The following is a 13,251-nucleotide window of genomic DNA, read 5'->3' as shown; positions in this document are numbered from 1 at the left end:
GGCAACCCACTCCAGTATTCTTGCCTGGAAAATCCCATGGATGGAGGAGCCTGTTAGGCTACAGTCCATGGGGTCTCAAAGAGTCGGACACGACTGAGTGACTTCACTTTCACTTTCTTTTTCTTTCTTGTATCTCAAGGTTTTCCAAGCTAAAAATTTTATGCTTTTCCTGCCCTAGCCTTGGGATCAGTCATTTCTCCAAGAATCCTTATTTTGTTTTGTTTGTTTTTAAAATTAGAGAATGGTGTCTGGAAATCAAACTCTCTTTGCTGTATGCATTCTTTGCTGTTGGTATCATTGATTCTAGGCCCTTTCAGCAAACAAAGCCAGAAATATCTTTGTATGTGTAAACATGCACACATATGCATCATCTAAACATGCACATATATGCATCATCTAAATCTATGTATCCATGTGTGATTCTATCAATCATCTACCATCATCACGAGTTTTTACATTTAATCCAATCCGACACCCCAGGGTTTATTCTAGCCTTCCTCTTTTCCTCATTTGTAACCCCTTTCTCTGACAGTAAGAAATCTGGAAAAAAAAAAAAAAAAGAAATCTGCCTCTCATCACTCAGAGTTTACTTACTTATCTTAACAATCCTAAAATGTACATGAGTTCATTTCAGAATTACTAACTCATGCCATTTTGGTAAATGAAGGAACTTACTAATAGTGTATGATGTTTGTAGATGTTTCCTTTTGCCTTTTGTCTTTAATCTCAGAGTGTATCATCCAGATAGTGATTTTCAAACATTTATTTCAGTTTGTTGTTTTCTCTTCCACTCCTTTCAGTGTAGTCTGTAATAGAGTTAGGCTCATCTGTTATTGTTTGTATTATATTTTGGGTTCTTCCCTCGTTCTGCTTGACTTGAATCATGTATTTATACTGTCATGGTTTCTGAAAGTCAGAATGGCACAGTGTCGTACCCAGAGAACTGCTCCTTCTCTGCCTCCATAATGTCTGTACTCAGGACCTCTCTCCCTTATCCCTTATCTTATTAGATTCTGGGTTATCTTTTCTATGTTTCTTTTGGCACAAACAAGCAGATAAATGTTTGTTTTATTTCTCTCTTTTCTCTCATGAAAGGTGACACACAAAAGGCACTCTGTTGCACTTTTTTTTTGGGGGGGGTGTCTTTTTTAACTTAATGTATCTTGGAAAACAATCCATGTTAGTTCATAGAAATCCTTTTTTACTTTTGTCTGTTACACAACTGTTCACATGTACATAACTTATTTAACCACTCTCCTGTATTTAGATAATTACATTGTTCCCAATATTTTGTAACATCAGTGTTGAGGTCAGTAACTCGTTGCAAGTGTATTTTTGGATTATTGGAGGTATATCAGGGTAAATTCCCCAAAGTAGATTTGCTGAGTTGAAGGGTCAATAGTTATGTGATTTTCTTAGGTATTGCCAAATTTCCCTCTGAGAATGCTGTACCAGTTTATGTATGATAATGCCTGTATCCCTACAGACTGTGTTGTCATATTTTTAATTGTAACTAGTCTGATAACAATGTCTCAGTATAGTTTTAATTTGTATTTCTGTAATTATTAGTGTGGCTGAACATCTTTTTCTATCTTTAAAGGTCATTTTTATAACTCTTTTTGCGAATTGTCTGTTTATGTCTTTTCTCATTTTAATGGATAAAATTTTTTTCTCTCAGTTTTAAGAGTTCTTTATCATCAGTGCTTGTACTTTATCTGTAGTTTAGTCTATGTTGTAAACATTTTTCCAAGTTTTTTAGTTGTGTTTGACTTTATTTTTTTATCATGCAGAAAAAATTATTTCATATAGCCATTTATCAGTTTGTTTTAATTGCCTCTGAATATTGAGTCATAGTTAAGAAATCTTTTCCTACACCAAGGCTAAAAGAGGAATTCACCAATGTTTTCTTCTAGCACATAAAATTTCAAAAAATTAGATCCCTATTCCTTTTGGAGTTTATACTTATACATGGTATAAAATGTAGAGCTAAATTTGTTTTATTCCAAATGATTATTCTGCTGTCCCAGAATAATCTATTAAAATTACATATTCTCCTAGTAATTTGGGATGCCACCTTATCATATACTAAATTTCCATATGCACTTGGGCTTATTTCTTGGCTTTCTGATCTACTCTCTTTGCTTGTCTATTCATGTGTCAGTGTCACACTGTTTTAATGAGATGACTTTATAGATTGTTTTATAACTGAGCTAGACCTTCCTCCTTGCCTTTTCTTTTTAATGTCTTTTTGACTATTCTTACATGGGTTCGTTTTTCCACGTGATTTTTTAAATATTAATTTGTCTGCAATAGTGGTAAAGAACTTGCCTGCCAATGCAGGAGATGTAATAGGCACAAGTTTGATCTCTGGGTGGGGAAGATACCCTGGAGGAGGAAATGGCAACCCACTCCAGTATTCTTGCATGGAGAATCCCATGGACAGAGGAGCCTTGCAGGCTACAGTCTGTAGGGCTGCAGAGAGTCAGACATGACTGAAGTGACTTACCACACATGCACCTCCATAAAAACGTTTATTCATGTTTTTGTTGGGTTTGTGTTAAATTTTTCATTAACTTAGGTAATTGACAGTTTATGATGTTGAATCCTAAAAAACTGGGAGTGTCTTTCATTTGTTCAAGTCTCTTTTCATAGCTTTCAGGAAGTCTATGTCTTTTTATACCTTTCATTTAAAGTTTATTGCGAAGTGTTTAATCTTTTTCTTATTGTAAATTGTAATTTTTATATGTCTTCTAACTAGTTATAAATAATATATCTGTAAAATAATTTTGGTATATAATGCTTTTGTTCTGCTACCTTTAACTTATTTTATCATTAGTACCTTTTCTTGACTTGAACCAGAAATAAATTTTTATCATGTTAATAAGCCTTTGAGATTTGGTTCATTTATTTATTTGTTAACCAATTCTAATACAAGACAGATATAATTTTATTCCCATATTAAAATAAAGAAGCTGAGACCAGAGATAGAGACAGATGAACCTAAGGTCACAGAGAGCAATGGGCAAAACTAGCTTTTTAATCAAGATTCTGTGCTTTTAACCACTGCATAATATTTTCTTCTCAAGGGTGGACTCCCCAAATGTCTCCTTTTAGTTTCACTCAATTCTGTGAACACAGAAGACTATACAAGATTTTGTAACTATAAAAGCCATAAAAGCTCAGCCCTGGTCTACCTTCCAACGTGTTCCCAGCATGCAACCAGTGTGATCTTTCAAAAATGAAAATAATTTATGCCATCCCCCTTCCTTAAATCTTTCAGTGCGTGGATGTTGGTCTCAGGATAGAGACAGAGCTCTTTTGCATGACCTCTGCTTTACTCTCCACACTCAGCGTCACCCCGTGTTTGCCACACGGGTGCTGTAGCCACAGTGAAGTACCTGCAGAACTCGTCCTCCTGCATCCCATTTAGACAGCATCTCCTCTGGGATGTCCGTCCTGATCCCTGTGTTGTATATCCCTTCCAGCCCTCTTAGTGCCTCATGCTAACCTTGGCCACATTGCTTTTTAAGCACTTATTTATTGACTGTCTTAAAAGCTCTTGAAGGCACAGACTATGTCATTTAGATTCCAGATTGTACCATCCCTCAAGCACTTAATATGTATTGCTGAGTGAGTGAAAGAATAAATAAATATTGTTTTAAAACTCCAAAAAAATTACTGCATACTCATATATATACTTTAGAACATGTTATTTCCTGAATGGGCAATGATTTGCTTAATATCCTCAGGATTGTCAGCGTCATGGACTGTCATGAACTTTTCAAGTTTTAAAGAGAAGCCTCAAATCAGTTATCTATGTTTGTTTTTTTTTTTAAGAAAATAATTAACTGACATTTTTTCTTACCATTTACTTTCTTTTCTGTATGGGAATGATTTGAAGTTGTCATCGGGATGAGTATTTCCCAGCCTTTTATAAAATGCAAATCTGAAAATCTTCTTTGCAAATCTGACTGCCATTTCTAAAAGGCATCACTTTCTGTCAAAAGTCTTGTCCCTCTCTGGCAATCAGTGTTTAACAAGTACCAGATGTATTCTCTGAACTATTTTTATTGGCATTTGGTAGTAATAGGAGGTGTTATTTATTGAGGTATTATTTATGTCTGTTAGACATAAGCATATTATATACAGATTTTTTATGAAGCAGATTTAGTTTCACCATTTTACACTTAAAGAAACTGAGGCATACAGAAGTTATGTAACTTGTCCCTTGTACCTTAGACACAATTAGTAATAAAAGGAACTTATATTGACCTTTAGAGGAGCTGAAACAGAGTACCTATTAAATTGTCACAGACCACTTCCTTTATCTGTATTTCACTCTGCTACACCTCCTGGAACATGTAGTGTTGTTTGTGTGCTGTATGTATGTCTGTTTTATCTCCTAAATAAGATCCTAAGATTCTTCTTTTGAGGAAGTGCCTTATTTCTTTAGGCTCCACAATTTCTAGCATAGTGCTAGACACTATTTAATAAGTGTTATCACTTCATAAATACGTGCTTTAATTCTTCCCCTGGTCTTAGGAAATTGTATATAGGGGTTTTAACAAGTTAGAGTAAAGCATATATTTTCCTTTAAATCTCAAAATTTGTTGATCCAATAAATGAATTTATGATTGAAGAGAGCCCAATGACATCACTCATCTGCTGTCCCTCTTTCCCTACCAGATGGGTATAGTGATGTTTTGAAGTATACTAATGAAACTGGGTGGCCTGCAGCCTATTTGCTTTGCATCAACACTGGTTAAGACAGCATTTACTTAACTCATTCTCTTTCCTAGCTTCCTCTCTTGAGAGCCAGGACACTCTCAGGGTGGGGTAGGAAGTTTGTTGTCACTGTATGAAGGTGTAGCCAAGCCTCAAGGACATCCTCTACTCAGCTGTGTACTCCAGTTCTCCTGTAATGATGAGTACCTTTCCCAGCTGAAATGTCTCCCTGTGCTTGGGAAGTTAAAAATATTCTTTCATGCCACAATGGATGGGGTTTTGGAGGTCATGGTGGTGCCAGTCATCAACTACAAGAAAATAACATTACCAAGACCCTCCGTCTTTCATGCAAATAGATGCCAGCAAGCTACCAGACTTGCCTATACATGTCTGAATTTACTGAATGTATGTTTACAAATCATATGTGAAAAGTTACAATTCCATTATTATTCTCTCAAACTAACATTAAAATCAAGAAACCTAAAAGGAAAATGATTGTGTATATTAAATTTCTTCATCAAAGCTTCTATTGTAAGATAAAGTCTTCCTAGGAGAATTCCCTGGTGATCCAGTGGTTAGGACTCTGTGCTTTCACTGCTGAGGGCACAGGTTCAACCCCTGGTTGGGGAACTAAAATCCCACAAGCTTCACTGTGAGGCCAAAAAAATAAAATCTTCCTAGAATTTTGTTATATTATCCTTTTTACTAATAAGTGCTTTTTGTTCTAATCATTTTGGATTACAGAAATAATACATGTTCATGATAGAACTACTGAAAAGCATAACTATATTTTAAGTATTTAATAATTCACAATATCTTCACTCATTGTTAATAGTTTGGTATCTTTTCTTTGTCTAAGTAACTACCTGGATAAATAGACTTCAAAATGGAGACATAACTAATGTTGATATGCATATATAGATCTGTAGTTTATTTCCACTGACTGAACTCATGAACATTTTTCAGATCACTTAAGATTCTTCAGTGACCTTTTAAGAAAGCTTTATGATGTTGTGTAACTACATTATGTTCCATTTAATGATATGACAAAGATTTTTTGATGCTTTCACTGAGATGAACACCAGATTGCTCTTCCAAATCTTATCTGAATAAGAGAGAAAAGTACACCATGAACTGCATAAGACAGGGAGATTTTCTAAAAAAAGAAAAACCGTCATCTGCCCAATAAAACCCTGGAATTAAAAAATAAGGAAAAATAAATCCTTTTTTTATAAAAGACCCCAGAACGTAGTTGCTTATCTGAGCTTCATCAAAGTGATGCAAGTCCAGTGGAGTCCTATTTGTGTCTGAAACCCCTCACCATGGTACACGGGCAAGAAAATGACTAGAGGATATCTTTGTCAGGTTTTCAGCTAATTCATTTTCTTAGGCCAAGCTGCAAATATCACAGATACAAACCTACATGCGGTATTCTGGCTGTTTGTGGTGGTTATCAACTAGTGGGGAGACTAAAGGAAAAGAAAATTAGGAAGCCAAGTGATGTTTTCTAAGCCTTAAAACTGACAGAGAGAGATTGCCTCTACTTACACAAACAATTTACCTTTTCTTTTTTACTGTGAGAAGCAAACACTTGCTTTGAGATATATTTACCCAGAGAAAAATGGTGACTAATTTGTCAACCAAAATATCATGAACTAAAAGGAATTAGATTAGTCCTAAAAGAAGTTAGATGGGGGGATGTAGCAAGAGGAATAAAAGAAAAACTTCACTTTGGTATTCTGTAAAATGCAGCATACAAGGCTTTTATAGCCTGGAAATGCAAATAAAATCTTACATACTATTGTATACTTGTTGATGGTCTTTCTAGTAGTCATGTACCAGTGGTAAAGCTGGACAATAAAGAGGGCAGAGCACTGAAGAACTGATGCTTTTAAACTGTGGTGTTGGAGAAGACTCTTAAGAGTCCCTTGGAAAGCAAGAAGATCAAACCAGTCAATCTTTAGGAAATCACCCTGAATACTCTTTGGAAGGACTGATGCTGAAGCTGAAGCTCCAGTACTTTGACCACCTGATGCAAACAGCAAAGACCCTGATACTGGGAAAGATTAAAAGCAGAAGGAGAAGAGGGCAAAAGAGTATGAGATGGTTGGATGGCATCACCAATTCAATGGACATAAACTTTGGCAATCTCTAAGAGATGGTGAGGGACAGAAAAGCCTGGGGTGCTGCACTTCATGGGCTTGCAAAGAGTCAGACATGACTTGGTGACTGAACAACAGCAAAACCTATTAAATTGAAAAGGTTTAAAATACTTCATATAGACATGGATGTGGACATATGGAAACGCAAACTTCCGAGGAAACGCAGACCAGTTGTATAAGTTATATAACAACTTAAAAAGCTAAAAGTATATATGCCATCCAGTGGAGTTCAGGGAAAGCCAGAGATAAAATAAGGTATTTTTTTGTTTGCTTTATAGTTTAACTTAATGAGTTACTTCAAGGTTAAATGTCTTGCATCCTTTCTAAGACTTAGGAGAGAGATTCTGGATCATAGGTGTACAAGGGCAGGACAATGGGAAAATTTATCTTCTGCATACGTAATAAAGGGGCGCATTGTCAGTAGCGAATGTAAAAACAGAAATATAACCAACTAAAAGCCAGTCTTCTTTCTTATTATCACCATAAAACAATAGTCCTTGAAAAAGTTTTTTGTTTGTCTGAGTTCTTTACAATTGCTGTGATTATTACACATTTTAAAACTACTTATCCTTTGATTATCATGTTTCCTATGTGGAAATTAATTCAGGGAATTTTCAGTTATACATTCAATCCCTAGCAGTCATGGACCCAGATACATTATATATCAGGGGATAATGAAATTGAAGGGAGGTTTTCTAGAACAGGATAGATTTCACCGAATTGGTAGGTGAAGGGAAGGAGCCAGTGGAAAGGGACGGATGGAAGAGCAGGGGTGTATATAGTTAATGCATCAGAGTCTATAGGCTTCTGTAGTTGTGGCTCCCTTTGCTTCACACTCTTGAGTGACTCTGGACCTTATTGTGACTTTGCTTGACCAATAGGACGATAACCCTTGTAATGGAGAAAAGAGACTTGTAAAGTGCTTGTCCACAGGAGCTTGCTCTATTTTGTGGCCTTTAGGGGCATCCTGCAATTGCTAACACATAAATAGGCCCAAACTAGACTCCTGGATGATGAGTAATACATGGCCTAGCCAATTTTATCACCCTAGCTGACATCAGTCCAATTTACAGACATGTGAATAAGAGACCATTTTAGACTATCCAGTTCCAGACAAGCCTCCAGCTGGTCACTGAGGTGTGAGTAAATACAGCTGAAATTAGCCCAACCTGGCTCTTCTTAGAAGAAATATCCAGTTTACCTTTAGACTTGTGAGCAATGATGTATGGTGGTTATTCTAAGATACTAAATTTTGAAGCAGTTTGTTACACAGCAAAAGCTAACTGATACAAGGTTCTTGAATAGGTAAGGATAGGATAGAACTCAGAGGTAGAAGGGATAGATTAGTACTGAACATCAAATAATATATACAGAACTATGTTCAAATCCCCTAGCCTCCATATACATGCACACATGCTTGCATGTGTGCACATGCATGTGCACACACGCTTGCATGTGTGCACATGCATGTGCACACACACACACACACACACACACACTCCTTCCCCCACTTCAGGATCAGGGAAAGAATGCAGACTCTGAACTGAGACTACCTAAATGTTATTTATTTTTGTCAGAGTATAGTTATTTACATTGCTGTGTCAGTTTCTGCTGTACAGCAAAGTGAATCGGTCATACGTATACATATATCTTCTCTTTTTTTGATTGCCTTCCCATTTAGGTCACTGCAGAGAACTGAGTTCCCTGTGATATGCAGTAGGTTCTCATTAGTTATCTGTTTTATACACAGCAGTGTATATATGTCAGTCCTAATCTCTTAATCCATCCTACCCATCTCTATCCCCCTGCCACTGCCTTTCCCCCTGGTATCCATATGTTTGTTCTCTATGTCTTGTGTGTCTATTTCTGCTTTGCAAATAAGACCATCTATACCATTTTTATAGATTATATATATATATATATATATGCATTTAATACATGATATTTGTTTTTCTATTTCTGACTTCACTCTGTAGACAATTTCTAAGCTCATCCATGTCTCAGCAAGTGATGCCATTTCATTACTTTTTATGGCTGAGTAATATTCCATTGTGTATATGTACCACATTTTCTTTATCCATTCTTCTGTTGATGGACATTTAGGTTGCTTCCATGTCCTGGCTATTTTTTAAGCATGCTGCAGATTATATTGGAGTGTATATCTTTTTGAATTATGGTTTTCTCTGGGTATATGTCTGGTAGTGGGATTGCTTGGTCATATGGTAGTTCTATTTTTAGTTTTTTAAGGAACCTCCATACTGTTCTATATAGTTTCTGTGTTAATTTACATTCCTACCAACAGTGTAAGAGGGTTCCCTTTTCTCCACACACTCTCCAGTATTTATTGTTTGTAGATTTTTTTGATGATGGTCATTCTAACCAGCATGAAGTAATACCTCATTGTGGCTTTGATTTTCATTTCTCTAATAATTAATGATGTTGAGCTTCTTTTCATGTGTTTGTTGGCCATCTGTATGAGACTACCTAAATATAAATTTTTATTCGTTCTTTAGTGGTTTTGTTTGTGGGCCATCTCTATGAGACTACCTAAATTTAAATCCTTGTTTTTGTTCTTTACTGTTTTGTTCTTCACTGGCTGAGTGATCTTGGGCACACATCTTATTCATCTGTAAAACAGAGTTGATAGTATTTACCTCATAAAGGTGTTGAAAAGATTAGGTGATCTCATACATGTAAGGACTAAGCTCATAATAAACACCTTTTAAATGCAAGCTATGTAGGTACCTCAGTGAGGATATAGCATAATCTGAGATGAAGTGGTAGGGAAAATTGAGGGAGTGTTTATCAGCTAACATCAAATCTTCAAAAAATGCAGGATGTAGGATGTTATCATACAGTAAAATGAAGAGCAACAAGAATTTGAGGATAAAGAGAATGGTGGAGAAATTTTAAGAAGGTGGTTTTACAGGAATTTTTTAAAATAGTTGAGTAGAAATGATAGTTCAGTTCAGTTCAGTTCAGTCACTCAGTCGTGTCCGATTCTTTGTGACCCAATGAACTGTAGCACACCAGGCCTCCCTGTCCATCACCAACTCCCAGAGTTCACTCAAACTCACGTCCATTGAGTCGGTGATGCTATCCAGCCATCTCATCCTCTGTCGTCCCCTTCTCCTCCTGCCCCCAATCCCTCCCAGCATCAGAGTCTTTTCCAATGAGTCAACTCTTCGCATGAGGTTGCCAAAGTATTGGAATTTCAGCTTCAGCATCAGTCCTTTGAATGAACACCCAGGAGTGATCTCCTTTAGGATGGACTGGTTGGATCTCCTTGCAGTCCAAGGGACTCTCAAGAGTCTTCTCCAACACCACAGTTCAAAAGCATCAATTCTTTGGGGCTTAGCTTTCTTCACAGTCCAACTCTCACATCCATACATGACCACAGGAAAAACCATAGCCTTGACTAGACGGACCTTTGTTGGCAAAGTAAAGTCTCTGCTTTTGAATATGCTATCTCGGTTGGTCATAACTTTCCTTCCAAGGAGTAAGCGTCTTTTAATTTCATGGCTGCAATCACCATCTGCAGTGATTTTGGAGCCCCCCAAAATAAAGCCTGACACTGTTTCCACTGTTTCCCCATCTATTTCCCATGAAGTGATGGGACCAGATGCCATGATCTTTGTTTTCTGAATGTTGAGCTTTATGCCAACTTTTTCACTCTTCTCTTTCAGTTTCATCAAGAGGCTTTTTAGTTCCTCTTCACTTTCTGCCATAAGGGTGGTGTCATCTGCATATCTGAGGTTATTGATATTTTCCCCAGCAATCTTGATTCCAGCTTGTGCTTCTTCCAGCCCAGCGTTTCTCATGATAGTTCAGTTGAGATTAAAAAGTAAAAATTTATGGGGGACATACTCAGTACAGCTGTAATTTTCTGCCACAATGCTCAGTAGCTCAGGAGGAGGATTGAGGAGAACAACGGGATTTGAATGGCAGAGAAAGAAATGGTAGCATCAAGGGGCCACTCTAGAATAATAGAATATTCTAGTATTCTGTTGCTAAAAATAGCTGGCTATGAGGCCTGAGTTGGCATGGAGGCAAGAGAGACCATAAAAGAACTGATTGGCTGAGAGAACAGTATGAGGTCAAAGGGCAAGGAGCAGGAGTCATGCAGTCATATGTGAAAGCAGAAGGCTACAACTTTCTTGGTGGATAGTATCATTTTTATCCTTAGTGACTTGTTCCATTGCCTAGAGCCTGTGGTCTTATTATCATATGGTTTTGTGTGGTTTTCTTTCAGGAAAACTTATTCTCTCAAATCCTGTAAGGGATACCAAACTTTAAAAGAGAGCTCTGGGTTAAAAATCCAGCCCATTGTGGTGGCTCTCCTCTGAGGATGCTATGCTATTGTATCAGCTGTCTCGACTACTGAAACTTTTCTACAGGTGACCATTATTATCCTGCATGTCAGAGCAGCAAGAAAGAGGATTTTCTCTAGCACTCAGGGGTGAATCTGGGGGTCTGTGTTAATTTAGCCACATTCAAGCATCCCCCACTCTCCTGAGTGAGCCTGTGAACTCCTGTTCCTCTTCTCTGCCTTCATAGATTCTGTCCATTTTCCAAACCCAACCCATGTTCTCAGCCCCGCAGAGTTCTTCCTAGTTATTCCAGCCCAATACAGTGTCTCCCTTCTCAGACCCATTATAACAACTCATCTGACACTTAGCACATGACATATTTTATTCCAGGTAATTTTTTTAACCTAAGAAGCAATACATTTTACAGCTAGAAGGGGTTTCAGTGAATACCTAATTCAACTCCCTCATTTTGCTAATGAGAGAATTGAAACCTAGATGGGACAACCAAGACTAGAATCCAGCCTGCCTTTGTCATTATTTGGTGATTTTTCTACTGTTACATCTATGCCCTGAGAGGACATCAGGTTCCTTAAGATAAGAACTTTAAAAATCTATAGCGTTTACATGGTGAGATCCTCAGTAGATGTTCACCTACAGTGACATGGTGCTCTACCAAGCTACATGAGTCAGCTGGAAGACAAAGAAATTCTTACGTAGAACAGATTTTACAGTTAAAAAAATCAGATTTTTTTCAAACCCTTAGATGTATAAAGTTTTCCAAATGTATTAGATAATTTTTGTTTGTTATATAGTTTTGTTCCTTTAACTCACTGTTAAGGGTGGTCTTCTTTAAGATGTACATGGGCCAGTTTTGACCAGTATAGATTACAGATAGAGGTTTGAATCCCAACAGAAGAAAATTCTCCTATCTAACCCTTTAGCCAGTTAACTGGAAGAAGCTTACCTTTGTGGTTATTGATTTTAATTGCATTTCAGAAAAAAAATCAAAGTCAATTTAATAAAAGCATTTTTTACGGTTTAACCTAATTTGGTAGTATGGATTGAAAAAAAAAGGAACCAAGCAAAAGCAAACTGCAAGAACACGTACTGGGAGCTGAACAAGTACTGCTACCAGAAGTTACCAATTTCCCGCATTTTGAATTTTAATTATATCAAAAAAATCAATCTATTACCCAAGATTAGTCAGCCCCTATATGAGGCCTGGCACTCATCACTTTGAACTACTTCACTGAATCTATCTGAAAGCTGAGTATGGAGCCTGCATTCTCAGTCCAGCTAGTCCACCTGAGACCATGTTAAGATGACATTTTCCAGATTCGCTCTATCAAAGCTTACTGTGAACACAATCTAATCAGCTCTACATGCACATTTCAAGGTGGTGGTTCTGAAATCCCAGGAAAGGTTTGTGAGCTTCCTGAAACATAAAAATCCTTCAAGTGATCCTTCCCCTGAGCTCAGTTGGGGTTTTCCGGCCATGAAGACCTTCTTCCTTCTCTCCACCACAGCATTCCTCCTACTTCTCCCTCCCTTCCATCAGAGAAATGACAGACACTCCCCACTCCCTGAAGGGAGTTTTCCTAGTTTCACCCACAGGAGCCAAAAACCTAAAGGAAAACATTTATTTGTTTACAATGTAACTTGCAGAGAGCATTTGCACAGAAGAATGTTCTTACCCTCTTGGTGCTAGTCCACCGTGTATTTGTTTTCCAGACTCATTCTTCCCCAAATGACTACAACTTGTGCTGGCATTTCTCTGAAGGTATCTTCAAGACCTCTTTTAGATGCAGAAAAGCTACCTGAATTTGCAGGCAGCTTCCTGTTGGGCTCACGTTTTGCAGCATGCTTGCTTGATGTGCAGAAGGTGGGGAAGGTGTTTGAAAAAACAGGAAGCAGCTGTGAATGTGCGACTTTATTCCTGGAAGCTGAAGGCTCTCTTGAGACAGCTGGACTGTATGTGCTTCCTTCTTTTTCACCCATGAACACTTTTACAAAGCTATTAGATACTCTAAAGACCATGAATGGGCTGCAAAGTC

General features: G+C 37.4%; 1 long non-coding RNA gene across 1 annotated transcript in view; it reads right to left on the bottom strand.

Annotated features, from left to right (window-relative positions):
- LOC112584567 overlaps positions 1–13,046 on the bottom strand; it is a 65,917-nt gene extending 52,871 nt beyond the window's left edge. Inside the window, exon 1 of the long non-coding RNA XR_003108855.3 lies at positions 12,892–13,046. This is a non-coding gene — a long non-coding RNA (uncharacterized LOC112584567). The remainder of the gene's footprint in view (positions 1–12,891) is intronic.
- Positions 13,047–13,251: the final 205 nt, after the last annotated feature.

This window comes from Bubalus bubalis, chromosome 4, assembly GCF_019923935.1.
Source record: "Bubalus bubalis isolate 160015118507 breed Murrah chromosome 4, NDDB_SH_1, whole genome shotgun sequence".
In the NCBI taxonomy this organism is placed as follows: Eukaryota; Metazoa; Chordata; class Mammalia; order Artiodactyla; family Bovidae; genus Bubalus; species Bubalus bubalis.
The sequence above is the reverse complement of the archived record's forward strand: the minus strand, read 5'-3'. Positions and strand labels throughout refer to the sequence as shown.